Source organism: Peromyscus maniculatus, chromosome 5 (assembly GCF_049852395.1).
Source record: "Peromyscus maniculatus bairdii isolate BWxNUB_F1_BW_parent chromosome 5, HU_Pman_BW_mat_3.1, whole genome shotgun sequence".
NCBI classification, from domain to species: domain Eukaryota; kingdom Metazoa; phylum Chordata; class Mammalia; order Rodentia; family Cricetidae; genus Peromyscus; species Peromyscus maniculatus.
The window spans coordinates 57,516,536-57,534,750 of NC_134856.1; the positions used below are offsets into that span (position 1 = coordinate 57,516,536).

General features: G+C 66.6%; 5 non-coding genes across 5 annotated transcripts; all 5 read right to left on the reverse strand.

Annotated features, from left to right (window-relative positions):
• Positions 1–1,580: 1,580 nt before the first annotated feature.
• Positions 1,581–1,699, reverse strand: LOC143273561 (5S ribosomal RNA). The gene has a single exon (XR_013051743.1). It is a non-coding gene; the product is annotated as a 5S ribosomal RNA (ribosomal RNA).
• A 3,306-nt stretch (positions 1,700–5,005) lies between these two features.
• LOC143273562 (5S ribosomal RNA) lies at positions 5,006–5,124 on the reverse strand. The gene has a single exon (XR_013051744.1). It is a non-coding gene; the product is annotated as a 5S ribosomal RNA (ribosomal RNA).
• A 3,313-nt stretch (positions 5,125–8,437) lies between these two features.
• On the reverse strand, positions 8,438–8,556 carry LOC143273563 (5S ribosomal RNA). Its single transcript, XR_013051745.1, has one exon. It is a non-coding gene; the product is annotated as a 5S ribosomal RNA (ribosomal RNA).
• A 3,297-nt stretch (positions 8,557–11,853) lies between these two features.
• Positions 11,854–11,972, reverse strand: LOC143273564 (5S ribosomal RNA). The gene has a single exon (XR_013051746.1). It is a non-coding gene; the product is annotated as a 5S ribosomal RNA (ribosomal RNA).
• Positions 11,973–15,278: 3,306 nt separating this feature from the next.
• LOC143273565 (5S ribosomal RNA) lies at positions 15,279–15,397 on the reverse strand. Its single transcript, XR_013051747.1, has one exon. It is a non-coding gene; the product is annotated as a 5S ribosomal RNA (ribosomal RNA).
• Positions 15,398–18,215: the final 2,818 nt, after the last annotated feature.

Below are 18,215 nucleotides of genomic sequence, written 5' to 3' on the forward strand. Positions count from 1 at the left end.
TGCACACATCCACACCCAGACACGGAGCCCGAGCCTCGCCACACACACATAAACGGGCAAGGATGTCCAGGGCAGGTTGGAACACGGGGCTCTTTGTCGCTCAGCTCCGTGGACGTTGGGGGTAGAGGCGGGTCACGGGGCCAGAATTCTCTTCCTGCCACCTGGCCACCCGGCCACCCGGCCACGCACCCATCCAAAGCTGCCTCCATCAAGGAAGAGCCAAGGGTCTGAGCGGGCGCGACGAAGGTCGCGCGGCTGGACCGGACTGTGTGCCGGGGGTCTGATGGCCTCTCAAACCCCAGCACGGACCCCTCCGCTCTGGGGGACCTGCTTCCGCGACAGACAGAGAATTCCCGAGAATTCCCGCACCGCCGGCGCCTCAGTGGGACAGCGCCTGACCTGTGACTTCCTCTTGCCCTGGGACCACTAGGTTCCAGGTCGGGCCCATCTTGGACCCGGGTGCTCTGCTCGGCCACCGCACTACTGACTGACTCCTCTACTGGCCTGCGCCCAGGCCTTGGCCCCTCGGGTCGGGCTCGGGAAGCAACCAACTGTGGCTCTCTGGCATCCCATCCCACCGGCGACACGCGCAGCCACACCCACGGACACGTCGCAGCCCCCTAGGGCACCGCTTCACGTGGACTCACACTCATGCACGCACACACGTAGACCTCCACACACACGCTCGCCCACACGGAAACACACTCGGCATGTGTGCCCCCGCACATGCACGCACGCACGCAAGCACGCACGCGCACACACACAGACACCCACGCACGAGCCAGGGTGCCTGCAGGCACAGAGGCCCGCGTGCGTGTGCGCCCGCAGGAACACACACACACACACACACACACACATACACGTGCGTGAGATACCCCCCCCAACACACAAAACATTCAATGATGCAGGAATGAGGCTACACAGGCACACAGGATGACAATGCGGCCGACCTGAACACACACACACACACACACACACACACACACACACACACACACGGGCCTACTCACCTATGCACGCACCCAAAGTTAACACACTCAGGGAGGCAGGAAGGCAGGCAGGCAGGCCCGTAGGCACGCCCCTGGGCACCACCACCCTATCCCGTGGGGGCTCCTAGTGGGGGAGGTGGGCGTGGTGGAGGGCTCGGGTGGGAGCCTGGTTCCTCTGGGACTGCTTCCAAGCGGTGGGCTGTGTGGAGGTGGTGGGCGGATCTGTCCCCCCACCCCATCCCCGTGCCGGGACCCGGAGTGTCCTCCTCCCAGACCCCCGCCTGTGGAGCCAGGCAGGCAGCCAGGTGCGATGGAGCCCCGGTTGTTGGAGGGCAAGGCTAGCCTGGGCTGCCTGTCAGGCGAGACCTGCCTCTCTCATGTGAATCTTAGCTTCTTCTGGGGTCCTGGGATCCCCACTCGGGTGTTTCCCCCGGTGGGTTGGCAGCGTGCCTGAGGGCTGCGATGGCCGGGCGAATTGGCAGCCTTGCGGGCGAAGGGGAGGGGGAGGGGGAGGCGGAGGGGTCCCGGGGCCCGCCCCATGGGGGCCCGCGGCCGCAAAGGGCCTGCCTTTCAAAGGCCAAAAGCAAAAAAAGCCTACAGCACCCGGTATTCCCAGGCGGTCTCCCATCCAAGTACTAACCAGGCCCGACCCTGCTTAGCTTCCGAGATCAGACGAGATCGGGCGCGTTCAGGGTGGTATGGCCGTAGACGACGGCGCCCGGTCCGCGGAGCCTCAAGAGCCTCACCTCCGCCGCTGCCCTCAGCAGCTCACCCACCCACCCGCCGCCCCGGAGCCCGGCTCGCGCCCCACCCTGAACGCGACGGCACGCCAGCGAGGCCCTCCTCAGCCCTCTGCCCGCGTCCGTGGCCCGTGGTCCGTGGCCCGCAGCGGGGGCCCAGGGCCGGCAGTGGCCAGCGTTTCCCCGGGACCTTCTCCTCTCCCGGTCCTGCTTCATCGGCCGGCGGCACTCTCCCACCGGGCACACCCGGCGGGCCCCTGGCACCTTGGCTCGCCCGCAAGCCTGCTCCTCCCTCTCCCTGGGCCTCGGGCGGGTCCGGTGTGCACGCGCCCGCACCTCCCGCTCCCCCGCTCGGCTTTCCACGGCTGCGGGCGCTGAAGCCTCAGGACCTTCTTCCTTCCAGGGCAGGGGCTGCCTTGGCTCCGCGACTCGCCCCACCCGTTGCCAGGTAGCCAGCCCCTGGTCTTTGGGGCAGGCAGGTTGGAGCCCTCCTCTGACCTGCAGGCCATTTCTGTGCCTTTGGGGGTCCTGGTGGGGAGGTGGAGGTGGGGGGGGTGGGGAGTGGGGGTGAGGGTGGCAGGAGGGGTTCGTGGCCCTGCCCGGGCTGCGCTCTGCCACTTTCTTTCCTGGCTTCCCGGGGAGGGGAGGTGCCCAGGGAGGCGCAGGCAAGGCGGCCGGATCCTTCGGGTGGGTCATCCACCCGTCCAGACAGGGTGCTCACCCTCCTGACGGTGCTGCCCCGAGGTGGTGCCTGGACGGATGGGGTGCTCGCACCGACTGTCATCTCTCACCTTGGGGAACTGTCGGCTTCTCCTCCTCCTCCTCCTCCCCCGTTGCTCCTTCCTACTCCTCTTCCTCCTCTCCCCAGGAGACACAGACAGACACAGACAGACAGACACACACACAAACACACACACACACACACACACACACGCATGCACAAACACACACGCGCACACACACACACATGCACGCCCATTCACACACCCTTCCCTACCTCCTGGATGGACCTTGGTTCCCTCTCTGGAACTTGGAATGCCAGCTCGTGGGCTCCAGGTTCTGCCCCCACCCCCGCCCCACCCCCACGGAGAACCCGTCCATCCATTCCTCCGTGGCAGAAGCCTCCCTCCCCGGGAAGCGGCGGGGGCGGCGGGGGCGGCGGCGGCGGCGGCGGCGGCGGCGGCGGGGGCCGCGGCGGCGATGATGAGCCGCCCCGCTCAGCCCGCCCGGGAGAAGGGAGAATGTCTCGCTGGAAGGCGCGCAAGATGATCCTGCGCCCATGGGTTTCAGCGAACTTGGAACTTGGGTCTTGGCGCTCTGCGCGTGCACGGTGGGGGCAGAGGCGGGTCCCGTCCGGGCCAGGCGTCTCTTGGGCTATCTATCCTCGGTCCCACCCGGCCAGCGGGCCTCCTCCCACCTTGCCTGTGGAGAGGACTGTCCTCTGGAGAGTCCCGGACGAGGAAGGAAGCGTGTGTCTAGGCCCCAACTCCTCGGTTACATCTTCCCTTGCCAATGGATGAGACAGCTCGGGCAGGGCCCTGCAGCCACAAAGTCTGTCTGTCTGTCTGTCTGTCTGTCTGTCTTCACTGGATGGAGCGAGCACCCGTGCTCTAGCAAGGAGGGACGGCCGCACAGCCAAGCCAGAGCGTACAAAACCAGAGGCACAAACATGCGCACACTCGTGCACACATCCACACCCAGACACGGAGCCCGAGCCTCGCCACACACACATAAACGGGCAAGGATGTCCAGGGCAGGTTGGAACACGGGGCTCTTTGTCGCTCAGCTCCGTGGACGTTGGGGGTAGAGGCGGGTCACGGGGCCAGAATTCTCTTCCTGCCACCTGGCCACCCGGCCACCCGGCCACGCACCCATCCAAAGCTGCCTCCATCAAGGAAGAGCCAAGGGTCTGAGCGGGCGCGACGAAGGTCGCGCGGCTGGACCGGACTGTGTGCCGGGGGTCTGATGGCCTCTCAAACCCCAGCACGGACCCCTCCGCTCTGGGGGACCTGCTTCCGCGACAGACAGAATTCCCGAGAATTCCCGCACCGCCGGCGCCTCAGTGGGACAGCGCCTGACCTGTGACTTCCTCTTGCCCTGGGACCACTAGGTTCCAGGTCGGGCCCATCTTGGACCCGGGTGCTCTGCTCGGCCACCGCACTACTGACTGACTCCTCTACTGGCCTGCGCCCAGGCCTTGGCCCCTCGGGTCGGGCTCGGGAAGCAACCAACTGTGGCTCTCTGGCATCCCATCCCACCGGCGACACGCGCAGCCACACCCACGGACACGTCGCAGCCCCCTAGGGCACCGCTTCACGTGGACTCACACTCATGCACGCACACACGTAGACCTCCACACACACGCTCGCCCACACGGAAACACACTCGGCATGTGTGCCCCCGCACACGCACGCACGCACGCAAGCACGCACGCGCACACACACAGACACCCACGCACGAGCCAGGGTGCCTGCAGGCACAGAGGCCCGCGTGCGTGTGCGCCCGCAGGAACACACACACACACACACACACACACACATACACGTGCGTGAGATACCCCCCCCCAACACACAAAACATTCAATGATGCAGGAATGAGGCTACACAGGCACACAGGATGACAATGCGGCCGACCTGAACACACACACACACACACACACACACACACACACACACACACACACACGGGCCTACTCACCTATGCACGCACCCAAAGTTAACACACTCAGGGAGGCAGGAAGGCAGGCAGGCAGGCCCGTAGGCACGCCCCTGGGCACCACCACCCTATCCCGTGGGGGCTCCTAGTGGGGGAGGTGGGCGTGGTGGAGGGCTCGGGTGGGAGCCTGGTTCCTCTGGGACTGCTTCCAAGCGGTGGGCTGTGTGGAGGTGGTGGGCGGATCTGTCCCCCCACCCCATCCCCGTGCCGGGACCCGGAGTGTCCTCCTCCCAGACCCCCGCCTGTGGAGCCAGGCAGGCAGCCAGGTGCGATGGAGCCCCGGTTGTTGGAGGGCAAGGCTAGCCTGGGCTGCCTGTCAGGCGAGACCTGCCTCTCTCATGTGAATCTTAGCTTCTTCTGGGGTCCTGGGATCCCCACTCGGGTGTTTCCCCCGGTGGGTTGGCAGCGTGCCTGAGGGCTGCGATGGCCGGGCGAATTGGCAGCCTTGCGGGCGAAGGGGAGGGGGAGGGGGAGGCGGAGGGGTCCCGGGGCCCGCCCCATGGGGGCCCGCGGCCGCAAAGGGCCTGCCTTTCAAAGGCCAAAAGGGGCAAAGGCAAAAAAAGCCTACAGCACCCGGTATTCCCAGGCGGTCTCCCATCCAAGTACTAACCAGGCCCGACCCTGCTTAGCTTCCGAGATCAGACGAGATCGGGCGCGTTCAGGGTGGTATGGCCGTAGACGACGGCGCCCGGTCCGCGGAGCCTCAAGAGCCTCACCTCCGCCGCTGCCCTCAGCAGCTCACCCACCCACCCGCCGCCCCGGAGCCCGGCTCGCGCCCCACCCTGAACGCGACGGCACGCCAGCGAGGCCCTCCTCAGCCCTCTGCCCGCGTCCGTGGCCCGTGGTCCGTGGCCCGCAGCGGGGGCCCAGGGCCGGCAGTGGCCAGCGTTTCCCCGGGACCTTCTCCTCTCCCGGTCCTGCTTCATCGGCCGGCGGCACTCTCCCACCGGGCACACCCGGCGGGCCCCTGGCACCTTGGCTCGCCCGCAAGCCTGCTCCTCCCTCTCCCTGGGCCTCGGGCGGGTCCGGTGTGCACGCGCCCGCACCTCCCGCTCCCCCGCTCGGCTTTCCACGGCTGCGGGCGCTGAAGCCTCAGGACCTTCTTCCTTCCAGGGCAGGGGCTGCCTTGGCTCCGCGACTCGCCCCACCCGTTGCCAGGTAGCCAGCCCCTGGTCTTTGGGGCAGGCAGGTTGGAGCCCTCCTCTGACCTGCAGGCCATTTCTGTGCCTTTGGGGGTCCTGGTGGGGAGGTGGAGGTGGGGGGGGTGGGGAGTGGGGGTGAGGGTGGCAGGAGGGGTTCGTGGCCCTGCCCGGGCTGCGCTCTGCCACTTTCTTTCCTGGCTTCCCGGGGAGGGGAGGTGCCCAGGGAGGCGCAGGCAAGGCGGCCGGATCCTTCGGGTGGGTCATCCACCCGTCCAGACAGGGTGCTCACCCTCCTGACGGTGCTGCCCCGAGGTGGTGCCTGGACGGATGGGGTGCTCGCACCGACTGTCATCTCTCACCTTGGGGAACTGTCGGCTTCTCCTCCTCCTCCTCCTCCCCCGTTGCTCCTTCCTACTCCTCTTCCTCCTCTCCCCAGGAGACACAGACAGACACAGACAGACAGACACACACACAAACACACACACACACACACACACACACGCATGCACAAACACACACGCGCACACACACACACATGCACGCCCATTCACACACCCTTCCCTACCTCCTGGATGGACCTTGGTTCCCTCTCTGGAACTTGGAATGCCAGCTCGTGGGCTCCAGGTTCTGCCCCCACCCCCGCCCCACCCCCACGGAGAACCCGTCCATCCATTCCTCCGTGGCAGAAGCCTCCCTCCCCGGGAAGCGGCGGGGGCGGCGGGGGCGGCGGCGGCGGCGGCGGCGGCGGCGGCGGGGGCCGCGGCGGCGATGATGAGCCGCCCCGCTCAGCCCGCCCGGGAGAAGGGAGAATGTCTCGCTGGAAGGCGCGCAAGATGATCCTGCGCCCATGGGTTTCAGCGAACTTGGAACTTGGGTCTTGGCGCTCTGCGCGTGCACGGTGGGGGCAGAGGCGGGTCCCGTCCGGGCCAGGCGTCTCTTGGGCTATCTATCCTCGGTCCCACCCGGCCAGCGGGCCTCCTCCCACCTTGCCTGTGGAGAGGACTGTCCTCTGGAGAGTCCCGGACGAGGAAGGAAGCGTGTGTCTAGGCCCCAACTCCTCGGTTACATCTTCCCTTGCCAATGGATGAGACAGCTCGGGCAGGGCCCTGCAGCCACAAAAGCCACAAAGTCTGTCTGTCTGTCTGTCTGTCTGTCTGTCTTCACTGGATGGAGCGAGCACCCGTGCTCTAGCAAGGAGGGACGGCCGCACAGCCAAGCCAGAGCGTACAAAACCAGAGGCACAAACATGCGCACACTCGTGCACACATCCACACCCAGACACGGAGCCCGAGCCTCGCCACACACACATAAACGGGCAAGGATGTCCAGGGCAGGTTGGAACACGGGGCTCTTTGTCGCTCAGCTCCGTGGACGTTGGGGGTAGAGGCGGGTCACGGGGCCAGAATTCTCTTCCTGCCACCTGGCCACCCGGCCACCCGGCCACGCACCCATCCAAAGCTGCCTCCATCAAGGAAGAGCCAAGGGTCTGAGCGGGCGCGACGAAGGTCGCGCGGCTGGACCGGACTGTGTGCCGGGGGTCTGATGGCCTCTCAAACCCCAGCACGGACCCCTCCGCTCTGGGGGACCTGCTTCCGCGACAGACAGAGAATTCCCGAGAATTCCCGCACCGCCGGCGCCTCAGTGGGACAGCGCCTGACCTGTGACTTCCTCTTGCCCTGGGACCACTAGGTTCCAGGTCGGGCCCATCTTGGACCCGGGTGCTCTGCTCGGCCACCGCACTACTGACTGACTCCTCTACTGGCCTGCGCCCAGGCCTTGGCCCCTCGGGTCGGGCTCGGGAAGCAACCAACTGTGGCTCTCTGGCATCCCATCCCACCGGCGACACGCGCAGCCACACCCACGGACACGTCGCAGCCCCCTAGGGCACCGCTTCACGTGGACTCACACTCATGCACGCACACACGTAGACCTCCACACACACGCTCGCCCACACGGAAACACACTCGGCATGTGTGCCCCCGCACACGCACGCACGCACGCAAGCACGCACGCGCACACACACAGACACCCACGCACGAGCCAGGGTGCCTGCAGGCACAGAGGCCCGCGTGCGTGTGCGCCCGCAGGAACACACACACACACACACACACACACATACACGTGCGTGAGATACCCCCCCCCAACACACAAAACATTCAATGATGCAGGAATGAGGCTACACAGGCACACAGGATGACAATGCGGCCGACCTGAACACACACACACACACACACACACACACACACACACACACACACACGGGCCTACTCACCTATGCACGCACCCAAAGTTAACACACTCAGGGAGGCAGGAAGGCAGGCAGGCAGGCCCGTAGGCACGCCCCTGGGCACCACCACCCTATCCCGTGGGGGCTCCTAGTGGGGGAGGTGGGCGTGGTGGAGGGCTCGGGTGGGAGCCTGGTTCCTCTGGGACTGCTTCCAAGCGGTGGGCTGTGTGGAGGTGGTGGGCGGATCTGTCCCCCCACCCCATCCCCGTGCCGGGACCCGGAGTGTCCTCCTCCCAGACCCCCGCCTGTGGAGCCAGGCAGGCAGCCAGGTGCGATGGAGCCCCGGTTGTTGGAGGGCAAGGCTAGCCTGGGCTGCCTGTCAGGCGAGACCTGCCTCTCTCATGTGAATCTTAGCTTCTTCTGGGGTCCTGGGATCCCCACTCGGGTGTTTCCCCCGGTGGGTTGGCAGCGTGCCTGAGGGCTGCGATGGCCGGGCGAATTGGCAGCCTTGCGGGCGAAGGGGAGGGGGAGGGGGAGGCGGAGGGGTCCCGGGGCCCGCCCCATGGGGGCCCGCGGCCGCAAAGGGCCTGCCTTTCAAAGGCCAAAAGGGGCAAAGGCAAAAAAAGCCTACAGCACCCGGTATTCCCAGGCGGTCTCCCATCCAAGTACTAACCAGGCCCGACCCTGCTTAGCTTCCGAGATCAGACGAGATCGGGCGCGTTCAGGGTGGTATGGCCGTAGACGACGGCGCCCGGTCCGCGGAGCCTCAAGAGCCTCACCTCCGCCGCTGCCCTCAGCAGCTCACCCACCCACCCGCCGCCCCGGAGCCCGGCTCGCGCCCCACCCTGAACGCGACGGCACGCCAGCGAGGCCCTCCTCAGCCCTCTGCCCGCGTCCGTGGCCCGTGGTCCGTGGCCCGCAGCGGGGGCCCAGGGCCGGCAGTGGCCAGCGTTTCCCCGGGACCTTCTCCTCTCCCGGTCCTGCTTCATCGGCCGGCGGCACTCTCCCACCGGGCACACCCGGCGGGCCCCTGGCACCTTGGCTCGCCCGCAAGCCTGCTCCTCCCTCTCCCTGGGCCTCGGGCGGGTCCGGTGTGCACGCGCCCGCACCTCCCGCTCCCCCGCTCGGCTTTCCACGGCTGCGGGCGCTGAAGCCTCAGGACCTTCTTCCTTCCAGGGCAGGGGCTGCCTTGGCTCCGCGACTCGCCCCACCCGTTGCCAGGTAGCCAGCCCCTGGTCTTTGGGGCAGGCAGGTTGGAGCCCTCCTCTGACCTGCAGGCCATTTCTGTGCCTTTGGGGGTCCTGGTGGGGAGGTGGAGGTGGGGGGGGTGGGGAGTGGGGGTGAGGGTGGCAGGAGGGGTTCGTGGCCCTGCCCGGGCTGCGCTCTGCCACTTTCTTTCCTGGCTTCCCGGGGAGGGGAGGTGCCCAGGGAGGCGCAGGCAAGGCGGCCGGATCCTTCGGGTGGGTCATCCACCCGTCCAGACAGGGTGCTCACCCTCCTGACGGTGCTGCCCCGAGGTGGTGCCTGGACGGATGGGGTGCTCGCACCGACTGTCATCTCTCACCTTGGGGAACTGTCGGCTTCTCCTCCTCCTCCTCCTCCCCCGTTGCTCCTTCCTACTCCTCTTCCTCCTCTCCCCAGGAGACACAGACAGACACAGACAGACAGACACACACACAAACACACACACACACACACACACACACGCATGCACAAACACACACGCGCACACACACACACATGCACGCCCATTCACACACCCTTCCCTACCTCCTGGATGGACCTTGGTTCCCTCTCTGGAACTTGGAATGCCAGCTCGTGGGCTCCAGGTTCTGCCCCCACCCCCGCCCCACCCCCACGGAGAACCCGTCCATCCATTCCTCCGTGGCAGAAGCCTGGAAGCGGCGGGGGCGGCGGGGGCGGCGGCGGCGGCGGCGGCGGCGGCGGCGGGGGCCGCGGCGGCGATGATGAGCCGCCCCGCTCAGCCCGCCCGGGAGAAGGGAGAATGTCTCGCTGGAAGGCGCGCAAGATGATCCTGCGCCCATGGGTTTCAGCGAACTTGGAACTTGGGTCTTGGCGCTCTGCGCGTGCACGGTGGGGGCAGAGGCGGGTCCCGTCCGGGCCAGGCGTCTCTTGGGCTATCTATCCTCGGTCCCACCCGGCCAGCGGGCCTCCTCCCACCTTGCCTGTGGAGAGGACTGTCCTCTGGAGAGTCCCGGACGAGGAAGGAAGCGTGTGTCTAGGCCCCAACTCCTCGGTTACATCTTCCCTTGCCAATGGATGAGACAGCTCGGGCAGGGCCCTGCAGCCACAAAGTCTGTCTGTCTGTCTGTCTGTCTGTCTGTCTTCACTGGATGGAGCGAGCACCCGTGCTCTAGCAAGGAGGGACGGCCGCACAGCCAAGCCAGAGCGTACAAAACCAGAGGCACAAACATGCGCACACTCGTGCACACATCCACACCCAGACACGGAGCCCGAGCCTCGCCACACACACATAAACGGGCAAGGATGTCCAGGGCAGGTTGGAACACGGGGCTCTTTGTCGCTCAGCTCCGTGGACGTTGGGGGTAGAGGCGGGTCACGGGGCCAGAATTCTCTTCCTGCCACCTGGCCACCCGGCCACCCGGCCACGCACCCATCCAAAGCTGCCTCCATCAAGGAAGAGCCAAGGGTCTGAGCGGGCGCGACGAAGGTCGCGCGGCTGGACCGGACTGTGTGCCGGGGGTCTGATGGCCTCTCAAACCCCAGCACGGACCCCTCCGCTCTGGGGGACCTGCTTCCGCGACAGACAGAGAATTCCCGAGAATTCCCGCACCGCCGGCGCCTCAGTGGGACAGCGCCTGACCTGTGACTTCCTCTTGCCCTGGGACCACTAGGTTCCAGGTCGGGCCCATCTTGGACCCGGGTGCTCTGCTCGGCCACCGCACTACTGACTGACTCCTCTACTGGCCTGCGCCCAGGCCTTGGCCCCTCGGGTCGGGCTCGGGAAGCAACCAACTGTGGCTCTCTGGCATCCCATCCCACCGGCGACACGCGCAGCCACACCCACGGACACGTCGCAGCCCCCTAGGGCACCGCTTCACGTGGACTCACACTCATGCACGCACACACGTAGACCTCCACACACACGCTCGCCCACACGGAAACACACTCGGCATGTGTGCCCCCGCACACGCACGCACGCACGCAAGCACGCACGCGCACACACACAGACACCCACGCACGAGCCAGGGTGCCTGCAGGCACAGAGGCCCGCGTGCGTGTGCGCCCGCAGGAACACACACACACACACACACACACACATACACGTGCGTGAGATACCCCCCCCCAACACACAAAACATTCAATGATGCAGGAATGAGGCTACACAGGCACACAGGATGACAATGCGGCCGACCTGAACACACACACACACACACACACACACACACACACACACACACACACACGGGCCTACTCACCTATGCACGCACCCAAAGTTAACACACTCAGGGAGGCAGGAAGGCAGGCAGGCAGGCCCGTAGGCACGCCCCTGGGCACCACCACCCTATCCCGTGGGGGCTCCTAGTGGGGGAGGTGGGCGTGGTGGAGGGCTCGGGTGGGAGCCTGGTTCCTCTGGGACTGCTTCCAAGCGGTGGGCTGTGTGGAGGTGGTGGGCGGATCTGTCCCCCCACCCCATCCCCGTGCCGGGACCCGGAGTGTCCTCCTCCCAGACCCCCGCCTGTGGAGCCAGGCAGGCAGCCAGGTGCGATGGAGCCCCGGTTGTTGGAGGGCAAGGCTAGCCTGGGCTGCCTGTCAGGCGAGACCTGCCTCTCTCATGTGAATCTTAGCTTCTTCTGGGGTCCTGGGATCCCCACTCGGGTGTTTCCCCCGGTGGGTTGGCAGCGTGCCTGAGGGCTGCGATGGCCGGGCGAATTGGCAGCCTTGCGGGCGAAGGGGAGGGGGAGGGGGAGGCGGAGGGGTCCCGGGGCCCGCCCCATGGGGGCCCGCGGCCGCAAAGGGCCTGCCTTTCAAAGGCCAAAAGGGGCAAAGGCAAAAAAAGCCTACAGCACCCGGTATTCCCAGGCGGTCTCCCATCCAAGTACTAACCAGGCCCGACCCTGCTTAGCTTCCGAGATCAGACGAGATCGGGCGCGTTCAGGGTGGTATGGCCGTAGACGACGGCGCCCGGTCCGCGGAGCCTCAAGAGCCTCACCTCCGCCGCTGCCCTCAGCAGCTCACCCACCCACCCGCCGCCCCGGAGCCCGGCTCGCGCCCCACCCTGAACGCGACGGCACGCCAGCGAGGCCCTCCTCAGCCCTCTGCCCGCGTCCGTGGCCCGTGGTCCGTGGCCCGCAGCGGGGGCCCAGGGCCGGCAGTGGCCAGCGTTTCCCCGGGACCTTCTCCTCTCCCGGTCCTGCTTCATCGGCCGGCGGCACTCTCCCACCGGGCACACCCGGCGGGCCCCTGGCACCTTGGCTCGCCCGCAAGCCTGCTCCTCCCTCTCCCTGGGCCTCGGGCGGGTCCGGTGTGCACGCGCCCGCACCTCCCGCTCCCCCGCTCGGCTTTCCACGGCTGCGGGCGCTGAAGCCTCAGGACCTTCTTCCTTCCAGGGCAGGGGCTGCCTTGGCTCCGCGACTCGCCCCACCCGTTGCCAGGTAGCCAGCCCCTGGTCTTTGGGGCAGGCAGGTTGGAGCCCTCCTCTGACCTGCAGGCCATTTCTGTGCCTTTGGGGGTCCTGGTGGGGAGGTGGAGGTGGGGGGGGTGGGGAGTGGGGGTGAGGGTGGCAGGAGGGGTTCGTGGCCCTGCCCGGGCTGCGCTCTGCCACTTTCTTTCCTGGCTTCCCGGGGAGGGGAGGTGCCCAGGGAGGCGCAGGCAAGGCGGCCGGATCCTTCGGGTGGGTCATCCACCCGTCCAGACAGGGTGCTCACCCTCCTGACGGTGCTGCCCCGAGGTGGTGCCTGGACGGATGGGGTGCTCGCACCGACTGTCATCTCTCACCTTGGGGAACTGTCGGCTTCTCCTCCTCCTCCTCCTCCCCCGTTGCTCCTTCCTACTCCTCTTCCTCCTCTCCCCAGGAGACACAGACAGACACAGACAGACAGACACACACACAAACACACACACACACACACACACACACGCATGCACAAACACACACGCGCACACACACACACATGCACGCCCATTCACACACCCTTCCCTACCTCCTGGATGGACCTTGGTTCCCTCTCTGGAACTTGGAATGCCAGCTCGTGGGCTCCAGGTTCTGCCCCCACCCCCGCCCCACCCCCACGGAGAACCCGTCCATCCATTCCTCCGTGGCAGAAGCCTCCCTCCCCGGGAAGCGGCGGGGGCGGCGGGGGCGGCGGCGGCGGCGGCGGCGGCGGCGGCGGGGGCCGCGGCGGCGATGATGAGCCGCCCCGCTCAGCCCGCCCGGGAGAAGGGAGAATGTCTCGCTGGAAGGCGCGCAAGATGATCCTGCGCCCATGGGTTTCAGCGAACTTGGAACTTGGGTCTTGGCGCTCTGCGCGTGCACGGTGGGGGCAGAGGCGGGTCCCGTCCGGGCCAGGCGTCTCTTGGGCTATCTATCCTCGGTCCCACCCGGCCAGCGGGCCTCCTCCCACCTTGCCTGTGGAGAGGACTGTCCTCTGGAGAGTCCCGGACGAGGAAGGAAGCGTGTGTCTAGGCCCCAACTCCTCGGTTACATCTTCCCTTGCCAATGGATGAGACAGCTCGGGCAGGGCCCTGCAGCCACAAAGTCTGTCTGTCTGTCTGTCTGTCTGTCTGTCTTCACTGGATGGAGCGAGCACCCGTGCTCTAGCAAGGAGGGACGGCCGCACAGCCAAGCCAGAGCGTACAAAACCAGAGGCACAAACATGCGCACACTCGTGCACACATCCACACCCAGACACGGAGCCCGAGCCTCGCCACACACACATAAACGGGCAAGGATGTCCAGGGCAGGTTGGAACACGGGGCTCTTTGTCGCTCAGCTCCGTGGACGTTGGGGGTAGAGGCGGGTCACGGGGCCAGAATTCTCTTCCTGCCACCTGGCCACCCGGCCACCCGGCCACGCACCCATCCAAAGCTGCCTCCATCAAGGAAGAGCCAAGGGTCTGAGCGGGCGCGACGAAGGTCGCGCGGCTGGACCGGACTGTGTGCCGGGGGTCTGATGGCCTCTCAAACCCCAGCACGGACCCCTCCGCTCTGGGGGACCTGCTTCCGCGACAGACAGAGAATTCCCGAGAATTCCCGCACCGCCGGCGCCTCAGTGGGACAGCGCCTGACCTGTGACTTCCTCTTGCCCTGGGACCACTAGGTTCCAGGTCGGGCCCATCTTGGACCCGGGTGCTCTGCTCGGCCACCGCACTACTGACTGACTCCTCTACTGGCCTGCGCCCAGGCCTTGGCCCCTCGGGTCGGGCTCGGGAAGCAACCAACTGTGGCTCTCTGGCATCCCATCCCACCGGCGACACGCGCAGCCACACCCACGGACACGTCGCAGCCCCCTAGGGCACCGCTTCACGTGGACTCACACTCATGCACGCACACACGTAGACCTCCACACACACGCTCGCCCACACGGAAACACACTCGGCATGTGTGCCCCCGCACACGCACGCACGCACGCAAGCACGCACGCGCACACACACAGACACCCACGCACGAGCCAGGGTGCCTGCAGGCACAGAGGCCCGCGTGCGTGTGCGCCCGCAGGAACACACACACACACACACACACACACATACACGTGCGTGAGATACCCCCCCCCAACACACAAAACATTCAATGATGCAGGAATGAGGCTACACAGGCACACAGGATGACAATGCGGCCGACCTGAACACACACACACACACACACACACACACACACACACACACACACACACGGGCCTACTCACCTATGCACGCACCCAAAGTTAACACACTCAGGGAGGCAGGAAGGCAGGCAGGCAGGCCCGTAGGCACGCCCCTGGGCACCACCACCCTATCCCGTGGGGGCTCCTAGTGGGGGAGGTGGGCGTGGTGGAGGGCTCGGGTGGGAGCCTGGTTCCTCTGGGACTGCTTCCAAGCGGTGGGCTGTGTGGAGGTGGTGGGCGGATCTGTCCCCCCACCCCATCCCCGTGCCGGGACCCGGAGTGTCCTCCTCCCAGACCCCCGCCTGTGGAGCCAGGCAGGCAGCCAGGTGCGATGGAGCCCCGGTTGTTGGAGGGCAAGGCTAGCCTGGGCTGCCTGTCAGGCGAGACCTGCCTCTCTCATGTGAATCTTAGCTTCTTCTGGGGTCCTGGGATCCCCACTCGGGTGTTTCCCCCGGTGGGTTGGCAGCGTGCCTGAGGGCTGCGATGGCCGGGCGAATTGGCAGCCTTGCGGGCGAAGGGGAGGGGGAGGGGGAGGCGGAGGGGTCCCGGGGCCCGCCCCATGGGGGCCCGCGGCCGCAAAGGGCCTGCCTTTCAAAGGCCAAAAGGGGCAAAGGCAAAAAAAGCCTACAGCACCCGGTATTCCCAGGCGGTCTCCCATCCAAGTACTAACCAGGCCCGACCCTGCTTAGCTTCCGAGATCAGACGAGATCGGGCGCGTTCAGGGTGGTATGGCCGTAGACGACGGCGCCCGGTCCGCGGAGCCTCAAGAGCCTCACCTCCGCCGCTGCCCTCAGCAGCTCACCCACCCACCCGCCGCCCCGGAGCCCGGCTCGCGCCCCACCCTGAACGCGACGGCACGCCAGCGAGGCCCTCCTCAGCCCTCTGCCCGCGTCCGTGGCCCGTGGTCCGTGGCCCGCAGCGGGGGCCCAGGGCCGGCAGTGGCCAGCGTTTCCCCGGGACCTTCTCCTCTCCCGGTCCTGCTTCATCGGCCGGCGGCACTCTCCCACCGGGCACACCCGGCGGGCCCCTGGCACCTTGGCTCGCCCGCAAGCCTGCTCCTCCCTCTCCCTGGGCCTCGGGCGGGTCCGGTGTGCACGCGCCCGCACCTCCCGCTCCCCCGCTCGGCTTTCCACGGCTGCGGGCGCTGAAGCCTCAGGACCTTCTTCCTTCCAGGGCAGGGGCTGCCTTGGCTCCGCGACTCGCCCCACCCGTTGCCAGGTAGCCAGCCCCTGGTCTTTGGGGCAGGCAGGTTGGAGCCCTCCTCTGACCTGCAGGCCATTTCTGTGCCTTTGGGGGTCCTGGTGGGGAGGTGGAGGTGGGGGGGGTGGGGAGTGGGGGTGAGGGTGGCAGGAGGGGTTCGTGGCCCTGCCCGGGCTGCGCTCTGCCACTTTCTTTCCTGGCTTCCCGGGGAGGGGAGGTGCCCAGGGAGGCGCAGGCAAGGCGGCCGGATCCTTCGGGTGGGTCATCCACCCGTCCAGACAGGGTGCTCACCCTCCTGACGGTGCTGCCCCGAGGTGGTGCCTGGACGGATGGGGTGCTCGCACCGACTGTCATCTCTCACCTTGGGGAACTGTCGGCTTCTCCTCCTCCTCCTCCTCCCCCGTTGCTCCTTCCTACTCCTCTTCCTCCTCTCCCCAGGAGACACAGACAGACACAGACAGACAGACACACACACAAACACACACACACACACACACACACACGCATGCACAAACACACACGCGCACACACACACACATGCACGCCCATTCACACACCCTTCCCTACCTCCTGGATGGACCTTGGTTCCCTCTCTGGAACTTGGAATGCCAGCTCGTGGGCTCCAGGTTCTGCCCCCACCCCCGCCCCACCCCCACGGAGAACCCGTCCATCCATTCCTCCGTGGCAGAAGCCTCCCTCCCCGGGAAGCGGCGGGGGCGGCGGGGGCGGCGGCGGCGGCGGCGGCGGCGGCGGCGGGGGCCGCGGCGGCGATGATGAGCCGCCCCGCTCAGCCCGCCCGGGAGAAGGGAGAATGTCTCGCTGGAAGGCGCGCAAGATGATCCTGCGCCCATGGGTTTCAGCGAACTTGGAACTTGGGTCTTGGCGCTCTGCGCGTGCACGGTGGGGGCAGAGGCGGGTCCCGTCCGGGCCAGGCGTCTCTTGGGCTATCTATCCTCGGTCCCACCCGGCCAGCGGGCCTCCTCCCACCTTGCCTGTGGAGAGGACTGTCCTCTGGAGAGTCCCGGACGAGGAAGGAAGCGTGTGTCTAGGCCCCAACTCCTCGGTTACATCTTCCCTTGCCAATGGATGAGACAGCTCGGGCAGGGCCCTGCAGCCACAAAGTCTGTCTGTCTGTCTGTCTGTCTGTCTGTCTTCACTGGATGGAGCGAGCACCCGTGCTCTAGCAAGGAGGGACGGCCGCACAGCCAAGCCAGAGCGTACAAAACCAGAGGCACAAACATGCGCACACTCGTGCACACATCCACACCCAGACACGGAGCCCGAGCCTCGCCACACACACATAAACGGGCAAGGATGTCCAGGGCAGGTTGGAACACGGGGCTCTTTGTCGCTCAGCTCCGTGGACGTTGGGGGTAGAGGCGGGTCACGGGGCCAGAATTCTCTTCCTGCCACCTGGCCACCCGGCCACCCGGCCACGCACCCATCCAAAGCTGCCTCCATCAAGGAAGAGCCAAGGGTCTGAGCGGGCGCGACGAAGGTCGCGCGGCTGGACCGGACTGTGTGCCGGGGGTCTGATGGCCTCTCAAACCCCAGCACGGACCCCTCCGCTCTGGGGGACCTGCTTCCGCGACAGACAGAGAATTCCCGAGAATTCCCGCACCGCCGGCGCCTCAGTGGGACAGCGCCTGACCTGTGACTTCCTCTTGCCCTGGGACCACTAGGTTCCAGGTCGGGCCCATCTTGGACCCGGGTGCTCTGCTCGGCCACCGCACTACTGACTGACTCCTCTACTGGCCTGCGCCCAGGCCTTGGCCCCTCGGGTCGGGCTCGGGAAGCAACCAACTGTGGCTCTCTGGCATCCCATCCCACCGGCGACACGCGCAGCCACACCCACGGACACGTCGCAGCCCCCTAGGGCACCGCTTCACGTGGACTCACACTCATGCACGCACACACGTAGACCTCCACACACACGCTCGCCCACACGGAAACACACTCGGCATGTGTGCCCCCGCACACGCACGCACGCACGCAAGCACGCACGCGCACACACACAGACACCCACGCACGAGCCAGGGTGCCTGCAGGCACAGAGGCCCGCGTGCGTGTGCGCCCGCAGGAACACACACACACACACACACACACACACATACACGTGCGTGAGATACCCCCCCCCAACACACAAAACATTCAATGATGCAGGAATGAGGCTACACAGGCACACAGGATGACAATGCGGCCGACCTGAACACACACACACACACACACACACACACACACACACACACACACACGGGCCTACTCACCTATGCACGCACCCAAAGTTAACACACTCAGGGAGGCAGGAAGGCAGGCAGGCAGGCCCGTAGGCACGCCCCTGGGCACCACCACCCTATC